At 41.8% G+C, this 25,261-nt stretch overlaps 2 long non-coding RNA genes across 2 annotated transcripts; one reads left to right on the top strand and one right to left on the bottom strand.

The window, feature by feature from the left end:
• Window positions 1–22,304, top strand: LOC117517082. The gene is made up of 4 exons (XR_004562645.1): window positions 1–12; window positions 6,154–6,159; window positions 19,764–19,768; window positions 22,177–22,304. It is a non-coding gene; the product is annotated as an uncharacterized LOC117517082 (long non-coding RNA).
• Window positions 5,106–18,315, bottom strand: LOC117517083. Its single transcript, XR_004562646.1, has 3 exons — window positions 18,232–18,315; window positions 17,333–17,338; window positions 5,106–5,116 (listed from the first exon to the last, which is right to left on the bottom strand). It is a non-coding gene; the product is annotated as an uncharacterized LOC117517083 (long non-coding RNA).
• Window positions 22,305–25,261: the final 2,957 nt, after the last annotated feature.

Raw genomic sequence — 25,261 nt, 5'->3', positions numbered from 1 at the left:
CTTGATAATATTGTAAACAATGCAGTTGGATCACCCTGTACTGGACAAACAATATAATGACATTTCAAACTGCCAAAGTGCATTTTCTGCATTATTTCTTGGGTAAAATAAGTTTCCATATCAGCAAAAATAACCCCGATACTAATATGATGGTGAGTGACCCATATTGGCCGATATCGGTCAATAGATATATCAGTCGAGCTCTAATGAATTTATACATAAAGTAAAAAGTTCTGTTAAAAGACAATTAACAATGATTTTCAACAAGACTGGTAATGAAGTTAGAGCTCTTGGATATAAATAAATAGTGGAAAAATAAAAAGAAACACCAATGAGCGCTTGTGTTTATGGGTGGGGAGCAACGCTTCTGTTTATAAAGCTGAACAGTTTGCTCTAACTAGACTCTAAAATACTGACAAGGCAGTAAGTTAGGTTTTCACAACCCATGATCAATCTCATTTTCAAACAGGAATCTCAGCACATGCACAAATATATGCTTACATGTTTCACAGATAAAATAGAGGCATAATTCCTGTAAATTGTACTGTACTCATTTCAAGAAATAATCCAATGAATACCTGTTCAAACGTGATAGAAACCATGTTTTGACTGTATTCTTGTGTAGGAGAACATCAAAAGCCAGAAAGTAGTCATACACTGAGAACAAGAAACACACAGTGATTTTACAGTAATCCACGCCCGTGTAAATGACAGGGATTGTGTAATTATAGCTGTGTTAATATGACATAATGTTTGATATATCCACAGATGTGTGGGGCTTTCTTATGTAGACCTCTCGGAGACATCATATCACAGCAAACATGAGCTCATCGCATTCAGACATTTGACTCAAACTTAAAGGATTCAAGTGCTGTCAAGAGTTAACGATTACATGTTGTACTGCAGAGATTTGTAGCAGATAAGCATAGCTGAAGTGAAAAATATAGGCACAACTCACGGTAGCAATTAGATCATTTTAAAAAAGAAAAGAAAAAAAACAACAGCATTAAATTCACATTGCTGTTAAGTTCATGTAAAAACAAATCAAGTTATGTGGAAATTTTATTGGGACTAAGGATGTCAACTGTAGCAAAATGTTTCAGACTCATACATTCTGTAGGATAAGTGATGCGTTACACACAAGGTAAACTCATTGTGGCCTGCCCAGAGGCAGCCACAGTTATAAACTATTAGTTTAACTGCACATTTTATTGTACATGATCTAAATGCTATTTCAGATGTCACCAACCAAAAATTAGTAAGACATTTAATAATAGACATTTATTGAAATTGGTATTCTGATATACATGATATTGGGTGGAGAGCCCTAAGCCCTCTGATGGGAGAATGTGGTATTACCACACTATTACATAAAGCTAAAATGCTAACATCTTAAAACTGTCTTCTGCTGAACAATGCAACATGCAATTCATGTGATTTATGTTGTAGAGGAGTATCAGTTGGAGGCTTTCTCTTAGGAAATGGTAGGTCTTGATCACTCCATGTTCTACTCGCATGTCCACTGTTATGTACTTTTGCAACATACCAGAGTGGTGAGCGAGCTGTGTGCCTCACAGAGCTGTGCTAATCTCCCCTCACTTTTCCGTGCACAACCAATGCACACTGCTGCACACAATCGCTGTTCACTCTGGTAAATGAAATCACTCACCACTCAATGCAATCTGCATTGTATTTTAATTTTAGCCTTTAATTGCAGTCTGGTATCAAAATAACGAGCAGTCAAATCCACATTCAAGCAGCAATGGCTTATTTCAAGATTCACTAATGAAATAGAAATCAAAGTCATCTGTAACATTAAAGTAGAAGACATGTATTACCTCCTATCTGCACAAATTACATCGGATTATTCAAAATTTGTGGATCACACTTCATCCAGACTTCACGTATTTGATTTTTTTAATTTTTTTAACACATTCAAAACCTTCCAATTGTTCATTGAGGTTTACAGTGCTACTATTATCACAGATTACACACATCTCCATGCCCTGATTGGGTATCCAATTGTTTTTCATACAAAAAAAAAAACACAATAATACAATAATACAACCCCAATTCCAATGAAGTTGGGACATTGTGTAACATGTAAATAAAAACAGAATACAATGATTTGCAAATTCTCTTTAACCTATATTCAGTTGAATACACCACAAAGACAAGATTTAATGTCAAACTGATAAATTTTATTGTTTTTGTGCAAGTATTTGCTCATTTTGAAATGGATGCCTGCAACACGGTTCAAAAAGCTGGGACAGTGGTATGTTAACCACTGAGTTACATCACCTTTCCTTCTAACAACACTCAATAAGCGTTTGGGAACTGAGGACACTAATTGTTGAAGCTTTGTAGGTGGAATTATTTTCCATTCTTTCTTGATGTATGACTTCAGTTGTTCAACAGTCCGGGGTCTCCGTTGTTGTATTTTGCACTTCATAATGTGCCACACATTTTCAATGGGCGACAGGCCTGGACTGCAGGCAGGCCAGGTTAGTACCTGCACTCTTTTACTACAAAGCCACACTGTTGTTACACATGCAGAATGTGGCTTGACATTGTCTTGCTGCAATAAGCAGGGACATCCCTGAAAAAGACATTGCTTGGATGGCAGCATGTGTTGCTCCAAAACCTGGCTGTACCTTTCAGCATTGATGGTGCCATCACAGATGTGTGTTGCCCATGCCATGGGCACGAACACACCCCCATACCATCACAGATGCTGGCATTGAACTTTGCACTGGTAACAATCTGGATGGTCTTTTTCCTCTTGTCCAGAGGACACGATGTCCATGATTTCCAAAAACAATTTGAAATGTGGACTCATGAGACCACAGCACACTTTCCCACTTTGCGTCTGTCCATTTCAAATGAGCTTGGGCCCAGAGAAGGCAGTGGCGTTTCTGAATGTTGTTGACGTATGGCTTTCGCTTTGTATGGTAGAGTTTTAACTTGCACTTGTAGATGTAGCGACGAACTGTGTTAACTGACAATGGATTTCTGAAGTGTTCCTGAGCCCACGCGGTAGATCCATTACACAATGATGTCAGTTTTTAATGCAGTACCGCCTGAGGGATCAAAGGTCACGGGCATTCAGTGTTGGTCTTTGGTCTTGCTGCTTACATGTAGAAAGTTCTCCAGATTCTTTGAATCTTCTGATTATATTATGGACTATAGATGATGGAATCCCTAAATTCCTTGCAACTGAATGTTGAGAAACATTGTTCTTAAACTGTTGAACTATTTTTTCCACACAGTTTTTCACAAAGTGGTGATCCTCATTCCATCTTTGCTTGTGAACGGCTGAACCTTTTGGGGATGCTCCTTTGATACCCAATCATGACACTCACCTGTTTCCAATTAACCTCTTCACCTGTGGAATGTTCCGAACAGGTGTTCGTTGAGCATTCATCAACTTTCCAAGTCTTTTGTTGCCCCGTCCCAACTTTTTTGAAATGTGTTGCAGGCATCCATTTCAAAATGAGCAAATATTTTCTCAAAAACAAAAAAGTCTACTAGTTTGAACATTAAATATCTTGTCTTTGTGGTGTATACAACTGAATATAGGTTGAGGATTTGCAAATCATTGTATTCTGTTTTTATTTACATTTTACACAACATCTCAACTTCATTGGAATTAGGTTTCTAAAAGAAATAAGAATATCCAAAGTTCAAGTCCTGAATTTCAATGTTTTTTTTTTTTTTTTTTTTTTTTTTTTTAAGAATTTGTAATACAAATGGTGATTTTGAGCCTCAGTCAGAAAAACGTAGGGCATGGTTCTCTATTTATTTATTTATTTATTGCATTCTGAGAAACCAACATTTCTCGAGAATATGTGAAATTTTGACTCAGTGCAATGTTCAGAAATGTTGGTTTCTCAGAATACAAAAAATGGAGAACCACACCCTGCTTTTTTTCTGGCTGACACTCAAAACTTCTCAATCGCCCCTCGTATGTTTCAAAGGTAGTTGCTCGTGGCTGTGCATGAGTCATCACTTTAAGCTGTCTGTCTTACAGCTGCTCCCTTTTTCTCGGGGTTGTCACCACAGAGCCACTTTGGGATTTGGTACAGGTTTTACGTCACAAGCCCTTCCTGACACAACTCCAGTGTTACCCAGAAAATGGACACAGCCCCTGCTCTTTCTAAGAGGTGTCCCATCCAAGTACTAACCAGGACCCACCCTGCTTGGCTTCTGAGCTCTGTTAGATGAGGTTTACACAGAGCAAATTGATCATGGTTCAAGTCCAGATATGTCTACTTGAGGCTTTTGGACAAGACGCTTCACCTACATTGCTCTGGTTCAATCAGCTGTAAGTGGGTTACTTCTCTTTGGAAGTAACCCACTCGAGACACATGTCCCATTGAGAGGGAGTCGTAGATTCTAATCCTCTTCATCCTATGGTATCTGGGGATGAGAACTGGCACCAATGGCCCTCAGCAACACACACACGTGCGCGCACACATGCATATTGTGGAGCTGTTTTTGACAACTTCAGTGACCTTTTAACAACTTCCTGGATTTAGCCATTAGAAGTGTATCTGTATGTGGTGAAAGAGTTGAACTTGGAGAAATGTTCACTTATCTCTGCAGGGACACGCCTGTCTCTGGGTCATCCGCCTTTGAGATGGAGAAGGATCTGGGAAGAGCTTATGGGGTTATGAGGTCACTGGACAGCGGTATTTGGTGATACCAATGTCTTTGCAGGCAAATGAAGGTCCAAGTCTTTAGGGTCCTGATCCTACCTGTCTTGCAGTATGGTTGTGAGACTTGGAGGCTAACCAGTGACCTAACACAACTACTGAATGTCTTTGGTACTGTGTCTTCAAAGGATCCTTGGGTACTGCTGGAATGACTTTGTATCAAGTGAGTGGTTACTAAGAGAGATTAGGATGAGAAGCATCACTTGCATTCTGAGGGAGCAGTTATGACAGTCTGGAAATGTGGCCCATTTCTCTGAGCATGATCTGGCACGCAGGAGTGTTAAGGACCTTAGTAGCTGGAGAAGGCCAAGGGAATGTCCATGTTTCACCTGTCTGTGGCAGATAGATGGTAATTTTAGAAATCTGGGAATTGACCAGTTGTCTGCCTGGGTGGTTGTCATCTATGATCCAGGGTGATTCTACGGTGTTGTGGATGTAGAACGCACAGCACCAGGGCATGCTCTGACATGACCTGACTTGAATGACCTCCACTATGGAAATGAGTGATATATCCCACAAACTCTTCAAGTCTGCCTGTTCCACAATGGGGGATCACTTTGTGATTATCTAAGTATTTAATTTTTCATTTTGACGATCATCAATTCAGGTTTTGCCTCATTAATGTAAAAATATGGGTGAAACAGACCACACCAGTCCTGTTTGTTCATTTGTCTGTTGCTGGGAACATTTTCTGCAGCCTAAACCAAAAACTTAGAGCAATCTGAGGTTCAAAGCAGGACAGAATTATTTTCAAACACCCCAAAATGGAAGCCTTTGGTTAAACCACATACCTTGGCGTGACCTATTATATGTTCAGCAAGCACCACATGAACTAAAATTAGACAACATAGTAAAAAATGCATTAGTATTGCCTGTGGACATGCACCTATCTATCACTCACTGGGAGGGTCCACCCTGCAACCACAGCGTGCTCCTTGACCTGACCTGACCCTGGTATCAAATGTGAGTTCAGCATTAACGACAACTAAGCTTGTCATTGCTAAATATACACATGAAGGGAATCTAGGCCAGTTACTTCAGTGCCCTGACAGTTTTTTAACAGTTGAGTCAGGTCAACGTGGTTTTCCATCTTACGTCTGACACAGCAGCTTCTTACATTAGTTCCCACAGACGGAAGCCAGAGCTGCTGCCTGCCAAATCCATGCACTTGTTTGCTTGGCATTTCCATGGTTTCCTTGGGCAAAGGATAAAAAGTTATGTGATATCAGTCTATGCTGTGTGTTTGTGGCAGTATGTTTTTTTTTTGTTTGGTCAAACGTCTGGTCTTGTTTAAATGAAATTCCCAGTTGATCTGTTCTGTGTGACTCCTTTTTACCGCACAGCACCATTCAGGACGCTAAACCATCCATAAGCTGCTGCACAGTAGCACAGTCTTTTGTGGGTAGTTTGGTTTATGCATGAAAGTGATTTCCTTTAGACAGAGGTGACACCGCTAGCTGTAAAAATAATAGCCAAGCCTTTTGTGACATCACTCAAGTTTTCTGAAGTGCCAGTTTGAGGTGGCTCTAGATAACTGAGTCTGCTTCACTCCTTTACTCCCAGACAACCAAAAAAAAGGGTAAAGGGGTGGAGCTTGGGCAAGACCAGTGTGACTTAGATGAAACAAATGACACCAGACACCTCTCCAACGTGCCAAACGCCAGCGAATGTGAGCATTTGCCCACTCAAGTCGGTTACGACGACGAACTGGAGTCAGGTCGAGACCCCGATGAGGACGACGAGCATGCAGATGAGCTTCCCTGAGACGGTTTCTGACAGGACAGTTTGTGCAGAAATTCTTTGGTTATGCAAACCGATTGTTTCAGCAGCTGTCCAAGTGGCTGGTCTCAGACGATCTTGGAGGTGAACATGCTGGATGTGGAGGTCCTGGGCTGGTGAGGTTACACGTGGTCTGCGGTTGTGAGGCTGGTTGGATGTACTGCCAAATTCTCTGAAACGCCTTTGGAGACGGCTTATGGTAGAGAAATGAACATTCAATACACGAGCAACAGCTCTGGTTGACATTCCTGCTGTCAGCATGCCAATTGCACGCTCCCTCAAATCTTGCAACATCTGTGGCATTGTGCTGTGTGATAAAACTGCTCCTTTCAGAGTGGCCTTTTATTGTGGACAGTCTAAGGCACACCTGTGCACTAATCATGGTGTCTAATCAGCATCTTGATATGGCACACCTGTGAGGTGGGATGGATTATCTCAGCAAAGGAGAAGTGCTCACTATCACAGATTTAGACTGGTTTGTGAACAATATTTGAGGGAAATGGTGATATTGTGTATGTGGAAAAAGTTTTAGATCTTTGAGTTCATCTCATACAAAATGGGAGCAAAACCAAAAGTGTTGCGTTTATATTTTTGTTGAGTGTATATAGTAGAGAAGCTTGAATCTTCGACTGGACTGGGTTGCTTGACGTGAGGACGTTTCGCTTCAAATCACAGAAGCTTCCTCAGCTAAAATTCTTGCTCTGGTAGTCTGACTCCTGTCTTGACTCTTGTAGAGAAGAATAAACCAGAAGCCAACAAAAGCTGGAGTTTTTTAACCTAACCAGACCCCACCTACCGAGAGGCTGACTGCTATAGGCTAGTGACTAAACAATAGCTCTAATTAGCACCTATTGTGCTCTAGTTAGCACTCTCCTAATGATAGGACGGAAGCCTCCCCTGATGGCTCCCTTGACGACTCTCTCCTGATGATGTGAATGACATTACCACGAACAAAAGACTGAAACTGCTTTGACCTGAGTACCACATTGTAAACGGGACAAAGCGTGTCTGAGACCCACTCCGCGGTTAAGGCTGGGTTTCAATTGTTTTACAAAGAATGCTTCCTTGACACCTCTCTCAAACCATTTCTTCTCTCTGGCTAAGATTTTAACTTCCTTGTCCTCAAACGTGTGGTTAGTGTCTTTCAGATGGAGATGAACTGCAGACTGAGGCCCACTGGCGACCTCTCTGTGGTGCTGGTATAGCCTCTTGTGTAAAAGTTGCTTCGTCTCACCTATGTAGTTTCATTACAGTTTTCCTGACATCTAATATGATACACTACATTGCTCTGTTTGTAGCTATATATATCCAGCCATTTTCTTCTGCTTTATCCGGAGTCAGGTCACGGGGACAGCAGCTCAGGCAAAGCCGCCCAGACCTCCCGATCCACACACACCTCCCCCAGCTCCTCTGGGGGAACCCCAAGACATTCCCAAGCCAGCCGAGAGATGTAGTCCCTCCAGCGTGTCCTGGGTCTTCCCCGGGGCCTTCTCCCGATGGGACGTGCCTGGAACACCTCTCCAGCGAGGCGTCCATGGGGCATCCGGAAAAGATGCCCGAGCCACCTCAACTGGCTCCTTTCGACATGGAGGAGCAGCGGCTCAACTCCAAGCTCCTCCCGAGTGACCGAGCTCCTCACCCTATCTCTAAGGGAGTGCCCAGCCACCCTGCGGAGGAAACTCATCTTGGCCGCTTGTACTCGCGATCTCGTTCTTTCGGTCATGAGCGAAATCTCATGACCATAGGTGAGGATCGGAATGTAGATCGATCGGTAAATCGAGAACTGTGCCCCCCTACTCAGCTCTCTCTTCACCACACGGTCCGATACAGTGGCCGCATCACTGCAGATGCTGCACCGATCCGTCTATCGATCTCAGATTTGGAGGTGCTGATTTTCATCCCGGACGCTTTGCACTTGGCTGCAGACCGCCCCAGTGCACGCTGAAGGTCCTGATTTGACGAAGCCAACATGACCACATCATCCGCAAACAGCAGAGACGAGATTCTGTGGTTCCCAAACCAGACCCACTCTACACCCTGGCTGCGCCTAGAAATTCTGTCCATAAAGATAATGAACAGAGGCGGTGACAAAGGGCAGCCCTGGCGGAGGCCAACGTGCACTGGAAACAGGTTTGACTTACTACCGGCAATGCGAACCAAGCTCCTGCTGCGGTCGTACAGGGACCGGATAGCCCTTAGCAAAGGACCCCGGACCCCGTACTCCCGGAGCACCCCCTACAGGGTGCCCCGAGGGACACGGTTGAACGCCTTCTCCAGATCCACAAAGCACATGTGGACTGGTTGGGTGAACTCCCATGAACCCTCAAGCACCCGATGGAGCGTGTAGAGCTGATCCAGTGTGCCGCGACCAGGACGAAAACCACACTGCTCCTCCTGAATCCAAGGTTCGACTATCGGTCAAATTCTCCTCTTAGTACTCTGGAATAGACTTTACTGTGGAGGCTGAGGAGTGTGATCCCCCTGTAGTTGGAGCACACCATCTGGTCCCCCTTCTTAAACAGAGGGAGGTGTCAGCCAAGACAGTCCCACAACATCCAGAGAATTAAGGTACTCAGGATGGATTTCATCCACCCCAGGAGCCTTGCCACCGAGGAGCTTTCCAACCATCTCGGTGACTTCGGCCTGGATAATGGATGAGTCTGCCTCTGAGTCCCCAGTCTCTGCTTCCTCTTCGGAAGACGTGATGATGGGATTGAGGAGATCCTCAAAGTATTCCTTCCACCGCCCGACAATATCCCCACTCCGGTTCAACAGCTCCCCACCTGCACCATAGACGGTGCTGGTGGAGAGCTGCTTCCGCCTCCTGAGGCGTCGGACAGTTTGCCAGAATTTCTTCGAGGCCTACCGATAGTCCTCCCAGACCCACGTTTTTGCCTCTGCAACCACATGGGCTGCAGCATGCTTGGCCTGACGGTACCTGTCAGCTGCCTCCGGGATCCCACCTACCAACAAAGACAAGTAGGACTCCTTCTTCAGCTTGACAGCATCCCTTACTTCCGGCGTCCACCACCGGGTTCGGGGATTGCCGCCGTGACAGGCACCAGAGACCTTGTGAGCACAGCTACGAGTGGCTGCATTGACAATGGAGGTGGAGAACATGGTCCACTCGGACTCCATGTCTCCAATTATTGGTTGAGCTAATAGAATTATTAAATAGAATAGTTTTGACAGTGTTGAATGCTTGGTCTCCAAAGTAAAGGTCAAACAAGGTCTACGTCTATTGGATTCTATGACGTGTGACATGTTACCCCGTAACGTGATAAGTAAGGATGATACATGGTCCAAACTATGCCTTTTTAAAACCGTGTTAACTCAGCTAGTAATTTGCATCACTTTTTACCAAAATTGGAGCAACTTTAACTTTTGACCCCTGTACAAACCGACACTGACCTTTGTCACCATTCTTGCTGTTTTTATCCCATAACTCCATAGAATTCAGTTGCAGACCATCCAAACCATACCTTTTTTGGAATCTTTATGATCAGGCAAGTAATGTGGCATGGGTTTCAATATGATTGGAGCATCTTTTAATTTTGACCCCGTGTAATTCTTCAGTTGACCTCTACCTGAACGCCAACTGAAAATTCAAGTGGCCAATCGGTTTTTTTCAAAAGAGGATTGTCTGAGGAGTATTTCTGCCGAATTTGATCCCTTTATCACCATTTGCAGGATTCCGCTCTAAATATTCTCCTCTGCTGCACTGTATCCCACAGTCATCAATGTTTACTTGTCCAATACAATACAATATCCAAGTGTGTGTGTGGGGTTTTTTTTTTTTTTTTTTTTTTTTTACTAAATTGTTTCATTTCTGTTTGTTTCACATAAGGCCATTTGAGTCCAAGGCCGTTTTTAATCACTGATGTGAAGAGGCTGTTTTCCTTTCTCGGTGCCTCTTACAATCGGGTGTATCGGGGCTTTGTTCTGAGATTAGAACCCTTCATTGTCTGAGTGACCCTGGGACTTTGTCTTTGGTCAACCCAGCTACTGTCCACTCATTCCAAAAGTAAATCACATTTCATTCATAACAGGCTGTGACCTTCTTTTATACATTTTACAGCTTAGAAGAAACGGCTACTGTGGTCCAAGTGGAACAGAGAGGAGTGATTAGGAGAATGTTCGTTTTAGCTCAGCACAAGGACAAAACCTTCTGCCATGTACTTAGCCCACTGGTCTGAGAGACACGTGGAGAGAGAATAATGATTGTATCTGTTAAGCAATTGTTGGATCTTGACCTCTGATGACGTTAATGTGTGGAGATCCAATTAGGAGGCAGAGTCTAGTGAGAGGTTTCCATGAAAACAAAACATGGATGAATCCGGCGCTAAGGTAATTTATTTTGGCCCTGCAGCAGGGCGGATGTAGGACAGTTTACAATACATCATTTAGATGGCTGAGTTTCAGCTCAGATCATGAGGTCATGACTTAATAATGAATGGAAATGAGACCATTTTGGTTATTAAGCTTTATTAGTGTCAGCCCCTTATGTTCTTGGGTAACTGCTTCGATGTTCACCACATCTCATGAAAGGCTATAGTCCTCAAACCCAGATATGTTTTAAATAATCTTGTTTTCTAGCAATTACATTGTCAGTTGGAGCTGGCAAATAACGGTTACAGTATAGATCGTGCTCTCAGTGTTTACTGTACTTTAAATTCCATTTCCTATACTTTGATTTGCTCTGAAGAAGGCTGCTCTTGGCCCTGCCCACTCTGATGTTCAGTGGTTCATGATGTCACAAGGTTTCAGATGTATGGAGACTGGAATCTTTAGGGTAACAGTTTGTAGATTACACAGTCACTTAATATGCAGTTATTTTGAGCATGTGATTACTGTTTACACTGATACAGTGTCACACTAACATTTAAAAATTCCACAATAATCCCTTATTCAATATATTGGAGCCAACGGGGTTCAAGTTAAGAACATTGTTGGGAAAGTGTAGTGACACGGACCCACAACAGGGGGCGTAAATGAACGGACAATGGAAGAAGTCAAATTATAACACTTTACTGGTGTGAATGTCACAACCAAACACAGCAGAATCAGAATGTGCAACAGTCAATTAATAAAGGTGTTGTGTGGGCAGGCTCGACGATAGGAGACGCCCGTCAGGAAACGAACCGGAACCACACGATTTCCACCGCCACCTGAACCCGAGGAATACTGGAGCCGCCAAGTCCCGGAGTCCCCAGGTGGCCACCTCTCCGGCGTGTCGGATCTGGTACTGCTGGCAGAAAGCAAAAGACAGTCAAAGGGTGGGTGTGTGAACACCCAGTAACAATGGTGGGAATGCCACCTCCACCTCTCACTCAACACGTTGCAGTGGTCTCAGAGGAAAAGGAGCGCCGTCATGCACAGCCTCCGCAAAAACGACCGGTTCTCCTGCAAACACTCACAATCACAGATTTATAAATCTAAAAAAAACGGCTGAGAGTAGTACCTCCAAATGAAGATGATATCTCGGCAGTTTGGTGGAGGTGTCTTCCTGCTTTTATACCAGATGTATGGATTAGTGACAGCTGTCACAGATGATGGGTGACAGCTGTCACCATGGCTTGTTCCTGAGGCGGCAGCGCCCTCTCGTGCCTGAAGCCCGCACTTCAGGCAGGGCGCCTTCTGGTGGTGGGCCAGCAGTACCTCCTCTTCTGGCGGCCCACACAACAAACATTAGCACAGGATTTAGGAAAAGCTCTGGTAGTGTGCCATCTGGCTCATTGCAATGCTAATGGAACACTTGAATAGAACAGAGCTGTGCAGATGCCCTTAACCACTAAGTGCATTGTCAGCAGTTTGATAAATTGGGCTTGTGACCAGAGGGTCACATGTTTAATCCCCTAACCAGACATGAAAGTGTAGGTGGGGCAGGTGAAAGGACGGCACTTGCCTTATTCGCTGTGCGTCACTAAGGTGCTCCATGTAAGGATGTTAACTTTGACATGAGTGTATGTGTGATTTGGTTGATGTGATAAATAGCTATAAAGCGCTTTGAGCGTCTTGTCTCAGATGGAAAAGTGCAGTATACATACTGTTCTTTCTCTTTGAAAAATGAATGTCACCAAATGTTACCATTTCAAGTTCGAAATTCAAAACCTTCCCTCTGCCACTGTCACTTTTCTCCATTGCTTCTGAGGATTCATCTATTTCAAAATTTCCTAATGACATGCCTGTATTTTACAAATTAGTAAAAATAAGTAAATAAATAAAAAGTACATGTCATATGTATTTTTCCAGAATATAAGTCATGGTTTTTGTACTAGTTTTGGTTTTCCTGCTTTTATTATTATTATTATTATTATTATTATTATTATTATTATTATTGTGTTACATAGGGTTTTCACAAGAAACAAACCACTAAAAATAAAAAATGCCAATAATAAAAGAACACCAATGTATGCTCCAACAAGGCACAAAAATTCCAAATTAAAAAACTAGTTGAATCCACATTTTTATTGTAATGTTTCCAACACTATGGGCCAACAATCCGTGTGCAGCCAGTGACTTCTATTGTCTAATCTGCATTCTCCCTATTGAGATATTCCATAATCATTTGCGCGCCAGAGAGTTACTGCAGTCTAAATAGCATAGAGAATCCACATGATAATTGCAAATGAATATTATACTACCAAAATGTAATTTTTTATGCTTTTCATCACGTTATTAAGAGAATGCATGCATGAGACCCTGAAAACTTGCTAAAACAAATATTCCAAATAATCCATGTCCGCCTCATTTATTCTCCGTGGATCTTCATGAATGCAAATCGAATTTCAGTCATTTTATATATATATTACTCTGTAACAAACAGGACAAATTGTGTTGTAAATCACAATATCAGGGCGTTAAAGAGCAAACTTCACTTTCCCCCAGAATGACATGAACAGGAAGTGATTGCAGCTCACAGCGATTGCCACTGAAAATAATGGAGAAACAACCTAAGCTTCTCGTATGTTTACATAAAACAAACACAATAACGACATCTAAAAACCCAGAGAATATATTCACCAGAGTTTTAGGAACAACATACAAATAGTTTTATGTTGCGATGTTAATGCTGTTGTCCGTGTGCAGCGGTTAAAGTACAGCCTGATCAGAGCATCTCAATGCAGTTCTCAATATTACTGACATTTCACAGAGCAGCGACCTCTCCGAAGTTTTGTGAGATTTTGTGGGATTTGAAACCTCAATAGGGCGAATTAAGTAACATCCAGTATACTGTCCATCTCACATTATTTGTCTCTTACTTATACTTGTAATTTAACAATCCTTATGTTACACACCACAAACTAAGGGCTTCCTGTATCCTTTTATTTTCTGGGTATATCAATAACACCAGGGTATGTTACACCTGTTAAAAAATGCCCATGAAGAGGTAAAAACATAAATTGCACTGGAGTATATGCTGCACCATGTTTTTTTCTTTTTTGTATTTTCAGCTCTATACTTTGGGATTTTTGTGCATTCTTGTAGTATATTTTGTATTATTGGCATTTATTCTTTCAGTATTAGAGTTTATTTTGTTTAGTCCTTCGATTCCTTGGAAATTCCAATAGAAATAGTCACAATAAGTCCCTTCTGCTTCTCCCTTTTTCACTTGGGGTCACCACAGCAGATTCGAGGTGGATCAGAACGTTGATTTGGCAGAAGTTTAACTTCGGATGCCCTTCTGTCACAACTCTACATTACAAGGAGAATGGACAAGGATGGTCCTCAACAAGTGTACTAATCGCTTGATCAACACTGCTTCTATAGTCATAACTATTATTATTAGTAATGAATGTAATTTATTTTTTTTTTTGTATATGAGTTGCACCAGAGTATTTAGTCGCAGGACCTCCCAAGTACTAAAAACTACAACTTATCCACCTGAAAATACAGTAAATCTGTATCTTAATCTTCATGTTGCTGCATCAGCAATCCATGCTCATCTGGTTACTTCTTTTGTCCAAACTGCATCAAGTAACATCCAATATGATGCCCAATTCACATTTATTTGTCCGTCATGCTAATTTTTGGAATTTAAGTTGTGTTTTACACCACAAGCTGGGGGATTCCTGCATGAATTCACGCCTTACTTCTAGGGGGTGGTGGTGAAGACGTTAGTGGACTTTGTTTCAGTACAGAAGGTTCTTGGTTGAAACCCTGCCCATTTCTCCATGTCATATGGAGTTGCGTCAGGAAAGGCATTCGGCGTAAAACTTGTGCCAAATCAACATGCAGCTCCACTTCAGTCCCCGAGTGAAAAACAAGGGACCAGACAAAGATATTTAATTCTCCATGTTACCGTGAGCCAGTATTTTGTATTTATCTTCTTATTTTTTGTTTTGTTCAAACAGACTCAAACAACATCCAAAATATTCTGCCACACATTTAGATGGGCTGCATTTTTCTAGAACTTTTTGATCTAGCAGCTGCTCAAAGCTCTTTACAATGTTTACATTTATGTTTATTTGTCCATCTTGTTTATTTCTGGAATTTAGCAGTCCTTATATTAAGTAACAGCACAGGCTCTGGTGTGCACATGTGCTGCACTGATTTCCTACCTGTTGTTAAACCTGCCCCCAGGAACGTGGTGTGTAATAGCCATGTTGATACAGCAGTCCAAAGAGGCATTACTCACTGTGTCTTTCACATTTTGCAGTACTGCTGTTGCTCCCCTGTACACTTTCTACTGTTTTTTTAGTGGAGGCTAACAATTTTGAGAACCCACATTTTTTTAAATGGAGGATCATACTTATTGCTTATTGCAAAAGAAGACCAGGGAGCATGATTCCTGATCATCAAACAAGTGGAAATTTGAAGGGTAAAAATATTGTTGCAATCTTCAATTTCACCACTAAATCCTGCACAGCTTTAAATAGATTCCATTTATTTCTTATATCATGGTTCTTTCAGAGTGTCCACCATGGCGGAGCCAGTATGGATCTGCATGTTGATTTGGTACAAGTTTTACACTGGATGCCCTTCTTGATGCAACTCTACATTACATGGAGACAAACAAGTGCACTTTTGGCTAAAGTCTTGGAAAAGGTGGTCTGTGTCCAACTTAAATCATTTTTGCAGACTAACAACATCTATGACACTTTCAGTCCGGGTACCGTGAGTTTCATTCCACTGAAACCTCCCTGTTGAAGGTGTCTAGTGACATTATGATGGCCGCTGATAGCGGTAAATGTTCTGTGCTGGTTTTATTAGATCTGTCATCTGCATTCGATACCGTTGACCATGGCATTTTGATTAATAGACTGCGAATACGGTTGGCATGTCGGGTCCTGTATTAGAGTGGTTTAGCTCTTACTTGGTTGGTAGAACTTTTAGTGTTTCTGTGATGACTGAATCTGCTGATCTTTTGTGGGGTGTGCTGCAAAGCTCAGTCCTGGGTCCGATTTTGTTCCTGCTGTATATCCTTCCTCTTGGTAAGTTGATCCAGCGGTTCTGTGATGTGTCCTACCATTTGTATGCCGATGACTTGCAGCTGTACTGTTCTTTTAAGACAACTGAAGCCCAGAAAATTTGTTCTCTTATTAGCTGTCTCACTAAAATTACAGAATGGCTTACTGAAAACAGCCTGCAGTTGAATTCTAATAAGACTGAGACATTGATTGTAGCTCCAGATAGTGCTATGTCTGTCATTAAGAATCACCTTGATAATCTGAGCAGCTCTGTTAAAGGCAGCCTGCGTAACCTGGGTGTCATTTTGGATGGAGGGATGTCTTTGGAACATCACACGAGGCAGCTCGATAAGAACTGTTTTTTCCAAATTCGGAACATTTCCAAATTACGCAAAATGGTGGCTTTTAATGAGCTAGAGATAATTGTACATGCATTTGTTTTTTCGCGACTTAATTATCGTAACAGTCTCTTTACATGCCTCAATAAGAAAGAGCTGGCCCGCCTGCAGGTAGTGCAAAACTCTGCTGCACGACTTCTTACCCGTGCCCAAGGAATACATGCGTAATTCTTAGACTACGGGCACTTTTATGTCCCTTGATCATATTTTATGAAAAAAAGAAAAAAGGGGAAATTTCACACTTTTATAGTTATCTTTACAATGAAAGTGTTTTAAGAAATTTGTCCTAGTAGTCTATGACTTTTTCACCTTTTTTCAGCATCATTATATGCAAATATTGCCGTTTTGTGCTTGTCCCACACCCAGACTTATGATCTTCAATGATAAAAATGAATAGTAAACAAACGTTTTTTTCTAATGTTTTAAAATATCTCTGAATAAAATATCAGTAAAATAATAAAATCATAATTGGGATATTCAATGTCATACAACTGTTGTGACTTTTTTTTTAAACGAAATGTAGTTGTCCCACACTATTGCCGTAATTTCCACCACAACAATAATGTCCCTTTAAAAAGTTTGTATGAAAGATTGTGTGGGTAGTTTCTATGGAGATAAACAGTAACATCAGAGCACATGTATATAGCACCAAATCACAACAAACAGTTGCCCCAAGGCGCTTTATATTGTAAGGCAATGGTGTGGTGGAAATTACATTTACAAGGCCAATAGTGCCCGTAGTTAAAGAATCACCCACATATTACTCCTGTCCTCAAGTCTTTACATTGGCTCCCTGTTTTTTACAGGATAAATTACAAAATCCTAGTGCTGACCTTTAGAGCTCCACATGGGCAGGCACCGGAATACATTAAGGACCTGATCCAGCCTTATATTTCCAGCAGGAGTTTGAGGTCTTCCAATCAGAACCTGCTGATGGTTCCTCAAACTTGTTTTAAAACTCGAGGGGACAGATCTTTTAAAGCTGTGGCACCTCGCCTCTGGAATGAGCTTCCCTGTTCCCTTCGCTCACTGGATTCTGTGGATGTTTTTAGACAGCAACTACAGACACATTTTTTTAAACTGCTGTTGTTTTTATTGTCTATATCGTGTGAAGCACTTTGTGACCTTGGTCTGTGAAAAGTGCTATATAAATAAAGCGTGCTTACTTACTTACTAACCGCTGGGCCACCACACTGCTGTAATAAATAAATAAAAACTTGTACTTCTATATGGTGGTATGTAGTGCATGCAGACTACACATCAGCCCTCTGATGCCTTTGGAGTATGAAAAAACTACAATGAAAAAGTAATCATTGCTCAGTGGATGTCCGGTTGTAATGCTCTTAAATGTGTTCCATTTTCTCATTCTGCTGGACTCATGCAGTAAATTCTTGAGTCTGTGTACTTTGCTGCAGCTGGGATGGCAACAGGCAATCAGACAAAAAGTAAATGGAGCCATTCTCTAAATCAAGACCAACTTACGGGACTGCTGCAGCTTCAACCCAATTATTGCCAGGCCGCATGTTCTCAAAGCCTTCAGACAGAGGGGGAAGCCTGACTGCTTTCCCCTTGCAGACAGTCACCCCATAAATACATAGAAGGGAGGCAGGGGGTCAAACTCAGGAAAGCTCTAAGTGTTATTCCATATGACCCAAGGGTAAAATCAGCTTCAAATCAACTGTGGCCATAAAAGTCGCATGGTGCTCAAGAAAAAACATGCACAAGGAGTACCCTATTTAGCTACCATATTTTATAGACTTTCAAATTTGAAAAAATAAAACTGATTTAACACGTTGAACATTTTTGTTTAAAATAGAAACAATTTATAAGATATTGCTGTAATAATACCTAATAGTATGACTATTTTACTGTTTTACACTGATACTGTATATTATATCTGTCTGTATGTATTTATTTGTTATATTGTACTATGACTGAAACAGGTCTCTCTTGAGAATGAGACTTCGTGTCTCAATGAGACTATCTGTATAAATAATGGATAAATAAAACAATAATGAAGTAATATCAACTCATAGTTAATTAAGAGTTAACTAATTCATGTAATTACTTATTAGTGATCATGTTAGTTAATGCAGTAGTACGCATTAATTAACAGTGAATTAAGTGTTAACTGTCTTCATTAATTCTTTGTCAGGGCATTCTGTATTTTCTTAAATTATTAAGAGGGAGGTGATGGTCCAGTGGTTAAAGCATTGGGCTTGAGACCAGATGAACCTTGGTTCAAATTCCAGCCTGACTGGAAAATCACTAGTTACTCCCGGTGTGTAGTGAGTACCTTGTATGGGGCAGCACTTTCCCATCAGGGTGAATGTGAGGCATTATTGTAAAGTGCTTTGAGCATCTGATACAGATGGAAACCATTTATTAAATAATGTATATGGTAGTTAACATGAACACACTTAATAAATGATTGCTGAGCACAGCTTAGTCTAAATTCACTGTTAATTCTTATTACTGTATTAATTAATGTATCATCATAAAGTGTTACAAAAATGTTTTATTTTATTGTTACAAGTGTCATAATATTGACTACATATCAGCTAAATTTTGAAGACATGATAATGCAGTATGTGAACTGTGCATTTTTTGCACCTGCATTGCTGCAACACAATGAAAAACTTTGGCAGCAAATACTTTGTGTTTAAATTGAATTCAAGTTGGTTTTAGGGAGGCCATAGAGGAACCTTTGTCCTACCAGAACCATAGTAGCGTGCAGTGCAAGTGTCATCGCTATTTTTCACCTGATGCATTTGTCATTTTCATGCCCAGCATGCATGTTGCTTAAATGGCGAGTGCACATTTGGTCATTTGTACAACTACGGGTGCGGTGGTCTTAAAATGGGCTGTCGTCAGCTTTGATGCCCCGTTATCATGAGGATGCAGGCGATTATGCCATGGACCAACAACAACTACTTGGCCCAAAGTTGAGTGTGTTAATAAATACTTTAGAAATACATACGAGGTCTATTAGAAAAGTATCCGACCTTATTATTTTTTTTAAAAACCATATGGATTTGAATCACGTGTGATTACATCAGCCAAGCTTGAACCCTTGTGGGCATGCGAGAGTTTTTTCACGCCTGTCGGTGACGTCATTCGCCTGTGAGCACACCTTGTGGGAGGAGTGGTCCAGCCCCCTTGTCGGAATTCCTTTGTCTGAGAAGTTGCTGAGAGACTGGCGCTGTGCTTCATCAAAATTTTTTCCAAAACTGTGAGGCACATCTGAGTGGACACCATTCGACAAATTAAGCTGGTTTTCGGTGAAAATTTTAACGGCTGATGAGAGATTTTGGATTGTTTCTATCGCTGTAAGGACTTCCCACGGAGCGGGACGTCGCGCAGCGCTCCGAGGCGACGTCATCATCCTGTTTCAAGCTGAAAACCTCCAAATTTAAGCCTCTGTTGACCCAGGACGTCATGAGAGAACAGAGAACTTTCAGAAGAGGTCGGAATCAGCAGTTTATCCGGACATTCCACTGTTAAAGGAGATTTTTTTTAATGAAAGACGTGCGGACAGATTGGCGCGTCGGCTCACAGCCGGCGCTGCGCGCCCGCCACAGGAAAAACACCTCCGTTGGAAGCCTTAAGGACAAGTTGGAGCATGCCCTGCTGTTAAACAATTTCTCAGATACTTACTCAACTGAAAGCCACCAAAAGCCGCCTGGATTTTACAAATGGTTGTCAACACTCAGATGTGCCTCACAGTTTTGGAAAAAATTTTGATGAAGCACAGCGCCAGTCTCTCAGCAACTTCTCAGACAAAGGAATTCCGACGAGGGGGCTGAACCACTCCTTCCACGAGGCATGCTCACAGGCAAATGACGTCACCGACAGGTGTGGAAAAAATCATGCATGCGCATGAAGGTTCAAGCTTGGCTGACGTAAAAACATATGAATCAAATCCATATAGTTTAAAAAAAAAAAAAATGGTCGGTTTCTTTTCTAATAGACCTCGTATGTCATATAATATTACTGATTTCATACGTATTTCTAAGGTATTTATTAACAAGTGCAGAGCTGTTCTTGTATTTCTAAAGTGGGTTCATGACGCATATCAACACACCGTTTTTACACACAATGAAACATGACAACAACCATTGAATGAAATAAAAGTAAACACTAACAGAAAATTAGATAACTTTACTTTTCTACTCTAGTTGCATGCTTTTAACACTTTGGTGCAGATCTGTTAGGTTGCCAGAAAACCTCTTACTTGAGTCCACCTCTGAACAGCAGCTACTGACCAGTTCGTAAAGGTAATGACAGTTAAAAACTTGAATGATTTAGTTCTTAAAGCACACCCATGATTAAATAAGTGGCTAAATGTGCTTTAGATGGTGCTGAATAGAGTGACAACATGGCGTCCTAAAAGTAATTGGGCAATTGTTGATGGATGTCATCTAGTGTCAATGAAAACAAACAGATTAAAGGTGTAGAGGAAAAAGATGACTCCAGAGAGTACATTCAAATTGGGAAAATAACAGGAAAAAGCCAAGATGGTGAAAGCTGTGCCATTTGTTGAACTTGCGTCACAGCAAAAATGATTAAAATATGAAATAAACTGCAAAAGTTGAAGTCCAGATTGAAAAGATGTTCCTACTATTGCAGCTACCGCCAGTTCCCCTTTGGCTGACCTGGTAATGCATTTTCTCAAGCATCTTGAGTAATGTGGTGTTTGAGCACCACTGTGACCCAAAGACATGCATAACAGCACCTCTTTACTGTCACACAGGGCATGAATGTTTGTAAGGTATCAGGGCTTTTTTTCATTGCCATTTGCATTATCATCTCATAAACAGTCATGAATGCTTTGTCAGAATGTTTTGCAGGAATGTATTACATGTAGACCGTGTTACATGTGTGATAAAGCATGCTAAAGAGAGTGACACAAAATGATGAGGACTTACACCTTGTTGCTCATTAAATCCTACAGTAAAACTTTGTGGTTGCACTTAACTAACCAGACCGTGACTTTAAAATGAAAGGATTCATCAGGGTGTCCTTCCGCCTCATGACTGTAAAACACTGTGATCTGGTCGAGCTGCCTGTTGCTTTAGGAGAACAAGCTGTGTCAATATTGGTGAAGCTGTAAGTCACTGATTGTTGAATGGGGGGGATTATACTTCAGTGACAGCAGCATTTAGTCGACTGAGAAGTGTGCAAACACATACAGATCTGCACAATCACTGTCAAACACACATGTTGGTACAGGTATAAAGATAGAAGTGTAAAGGCTACAGGGCAGAAATAGAGGATATGTACAAATCAGACACAAATGTTTAAAAAACTGACGAAACATATGTACAATATATGATTAGACAAAACACTCAGGAACCTTGGGTGGACAAGTCAGTTCATTCTGAGTGCCAGCTTCAACCTTGAATAAATGAGGATGTTTGAATCAGGAAAGAATCAGAAAAATCCGAATCGCCTTTATTGTCATTGTAATTTACATTGCAACGAGATTTGAGTGCAACGCCAAAAGGTGCTTTTCTGAGGTGCAAGTAATTATTAGCCAAATAAAAGACAAGAAAAATGAACAAAATATTTAAATATATGTACAACTAAAAATAAAATGTGGACAAAATATACAATGTAAAACGAGAAATTATGTACAACTGTGGAATGATATTGCACATGGGGACAGATATTGCACAAGAAACTTTGAAAAGTGCAGATTAATGTGGTTTGTTGTTGTTCAGTGCAGTGATTGCTCTGGGGAGAAAGCTGTCCCCAAGTCTGTTTGTCCTAGTTTTGATTGACCTATACCGTCAGCCCAAGGATAGTAGGTCAAGCAGATGGTTGCTGGGGTGGGATGTGTCTTTGATGATGCTGGCAGCTCTGTTGAGGTAGCGAGAGTTGGCAATGTCCTGCAGGCTGGGCAGAGAGCAGCCAGTGATCCTCTGGGCCATGTTGATCACCCTCTGCTGTGCTCTCCTGTCTGCTGCTGAGCGCCCACCGTACCACGCTGTAATGCAGTACGGGGGTGTATGGAAAGGGCACCTAGTGAAAATTTTGCCAAACCAAACATGCAGGCCACAAACGAAATTTCCATACCAGCAGTCACTGCCACCGAGGCTGTTGTCCAATAGGGTGTTGCCAGAAACTGTGGTGTTGAGCAAAAGTGCAAGCAGGCTTGAAATACAAAAGTATGAAATATGAGAGCTCTTGGTGAAACTCTATTGTACCTGCATTAATGGCAAATGTCCACCAGGTGGTGATATTGCTCCAGTGCAAGATCCTTGATTGTAGGCCGCTGTGAGATACTCTACCATATCTCATGGCATGTCATGATTCAGCAGCACGAAATATACATTAATCTACTGGTTCGTGATATTGTCACATATGCCATATTTTTGTAACGGGAGCACAAATTCATTGTAATACATTCTGTGATGGCTGCACGAAATTAAAAGTGAAGCGGGGGGTCGGGGTGGTTATGGTTAGGGTTGTGGGTATGAGTAGGGTTAGTTATAGTGAGTTAAAAAAAAAAGCACAAAAAAAGTGACACTGGGTTGGAGATACCACCAATGATACTGTTATATTAGTAGATGAAATATGAAACTAAAAGTTGAAGGGTTGATGATGAATGTCATCAGTGCATACGCCTTGCAAGTAAAATGTGAGGTGGAAGGATTTCTTGAACGATTTAAATGTGGCCACAGTGACTGCACCCAAGAACAAAATAGCACTGATTGGAAGGAACTTCCATGAGAATTTTGGTGTTGGGAACAGAGGAGGAGGAAATGGGCATCCCTTTCCTAGACAAGGTGTCTAGGAATGGAATGTTGAAGGGCACATGGTGGTGGATTTTGCCAAAAGGATGAAAATGCTGTGATGAATATATATATTTTCAAAAGAAGGAAGAACACAGGGTGAAATATTAGATTGAAGGAAGGTGCACACAGGTTGAATATGTCCGATACAGGAGATGCAACCTAAAAGAAATTGGAGGCTGCAAGATGGTGGCATGGGAAGTCATAGTCATAGTGGTTTGTAGGATAACTCTGAGGCTGAAGAACAGGAAGAGACATGGCTGAACCAATGGTCAGATGGTGAAAGACGTGAAACTCAGTAAAGAAGTGATACATGCCCTCATTGGAAATGAAGAAATACTGGTTGAGTGGACAACTATGACAGATTTAGTGCATAAGACAGCTGGAAAGGTAATGAGTGTGACATCTGGAGAGGGGAAGGAAGACAATGAAGCACAAGAAAGCATGAGGAGTAAGACATTGTGAACACACAGGAATACGAAGACCTACAGTGTAAGATGAAGAGGGAGGTGGCAAAACCTAATGAAAAGGTGTAACTGAGCTGTATATGAAGTTAAACACAAAGAAAGAAGAAAAGGACTTGTACCAATTGGCCAGACACTGGGCTGTGCTGGAAATGGATGTGAAGCAGGTTAGTGGCTCCCAACCCTGATGACCTCATTCAGATGTCTTAGATCTTGATTGGCAAAGTAGTCCTGAATGAGCAAATGAGATTTTGACAGAGCATGTTAGGTGGTTCCAGAGGACCAAGGTTGGGAACCACTGTGATAGAGGAAAATATTAATACAATAACATGCTTTTGGAGGGCGGTATGCATTTTCAGAGGCCCGACATTCATGCCCAGTCACCCAAAATGACAGATATTCACCCGAGTTAGATGAGGGCGAATATCTGTCATTGCAGGCAACTGGGCATGAACGGAGGGACTCAGAAAATGCATACTGCACGACAACAGCATGTTATTTGCATTATTATCACTTTTTACTGAGATACACAACATGTAACGCGTACAGAAAAAGTTGGCTCACTTAGCTTTTGTCGTGTCGCCTGGCGCGTGCTGCTCTCCAAATTCGGCAGTGCGTCATCAACCTGGCTGCTCTGGCTGCTGTTCATTGTCGTACTATCCATGAGAAAATGATCCGTAATATCCATATTGGGACCAAAACACACTTCTTGCCTTTTCATCTTTCCTCTGCAGACAGTTTTTTTCCCCCATCTGCGGATAGTTCTTGGGCTGCGCGCTATGACGTCATTTGTTTACGCACAGCGGGCGGGTATAGCCAGGTAGCGTCGACGTAAATCTACGATACCGGCCCAGCAACGCCTCGGTAAAGTGATAATAATACAATAACATGCTTTTGGAGGGCGGTATGTATTTTCAGAGGCCCGATGTCCATGCCCAGTCCCCCAAAATGACCGATATTCGCCCGAGTTAGACAAGGGAGAATATTGGTCATTTTGGGCGACTGGGATGGACGTTGGGCCTCTGAAAATGCCTACCGCACGACAACTGCATGCTATTTGCATTATCAGTTACTGAGATACACAACATGTGGAATCACATTAACAATATTTAATGTCTTTTCAAAATGCACGACACCCAGCAAATGCGCACAGAAAAAGCTGGCTCACTTTAACTTTTGTCGTGTTGGCTGGTACCGCGCTGATCTCCAAATTCGCCAGGGTGAATGAAAATTCGACCCACATTCTGGATTTGTCGTGGTGCAATCAAGGACATCGGACAGCATTCTGAGAGCAGTCTAAACAGTCGTGCAAATTCCTGTGGTTGCCCTGAATGTTTTGCACATGTGCAACACAGTCGAGCTGCAGTCGAGGTGGAAAAATATCGACTGGAGGTGAGAGTGCAGTCTGACTGCAATCAAAATATTCATACAGCATAAAAACAGCATTTGAGGTGTTTGAGGGGCAGTTTGAAATGATCCGCCATGGGCCAAATGCCCTGACTGTGCCTGAGCACACCACGAGTGCCACTGGAATATATTTTCTCTACCCGCAATTGGAACCCACTTGTATGCCAATGCATGTTGTCGGGGTAATCCTAATGTGTTCCACATACATTTGTACTGTGTTCAGAGGCTTAATGCACATGGCATGTGCACGAATCATGCGGGTCGAAGCGCAGTCTGAGTAGTTGAACAGCT

Source organism: Thalassophryne amazonica, chromosome 9 (genome assembly GCF_902500255.1).
Source record: "Thalassophryne amazonica chromosome 9, fThaAma1.1, whole genome shotgun sequence".
NCBI lineage: Eukaryota > Metazoa > Chordata > Actinopteri > Batrachoidiformes > Batrachoididae > Thalassophryne > Thalassophryne amazonica.
Note: the sequence above shows the minus strand (reverse complement) of the source record. Positions and strands in the feature narration are given on the sequence as shown.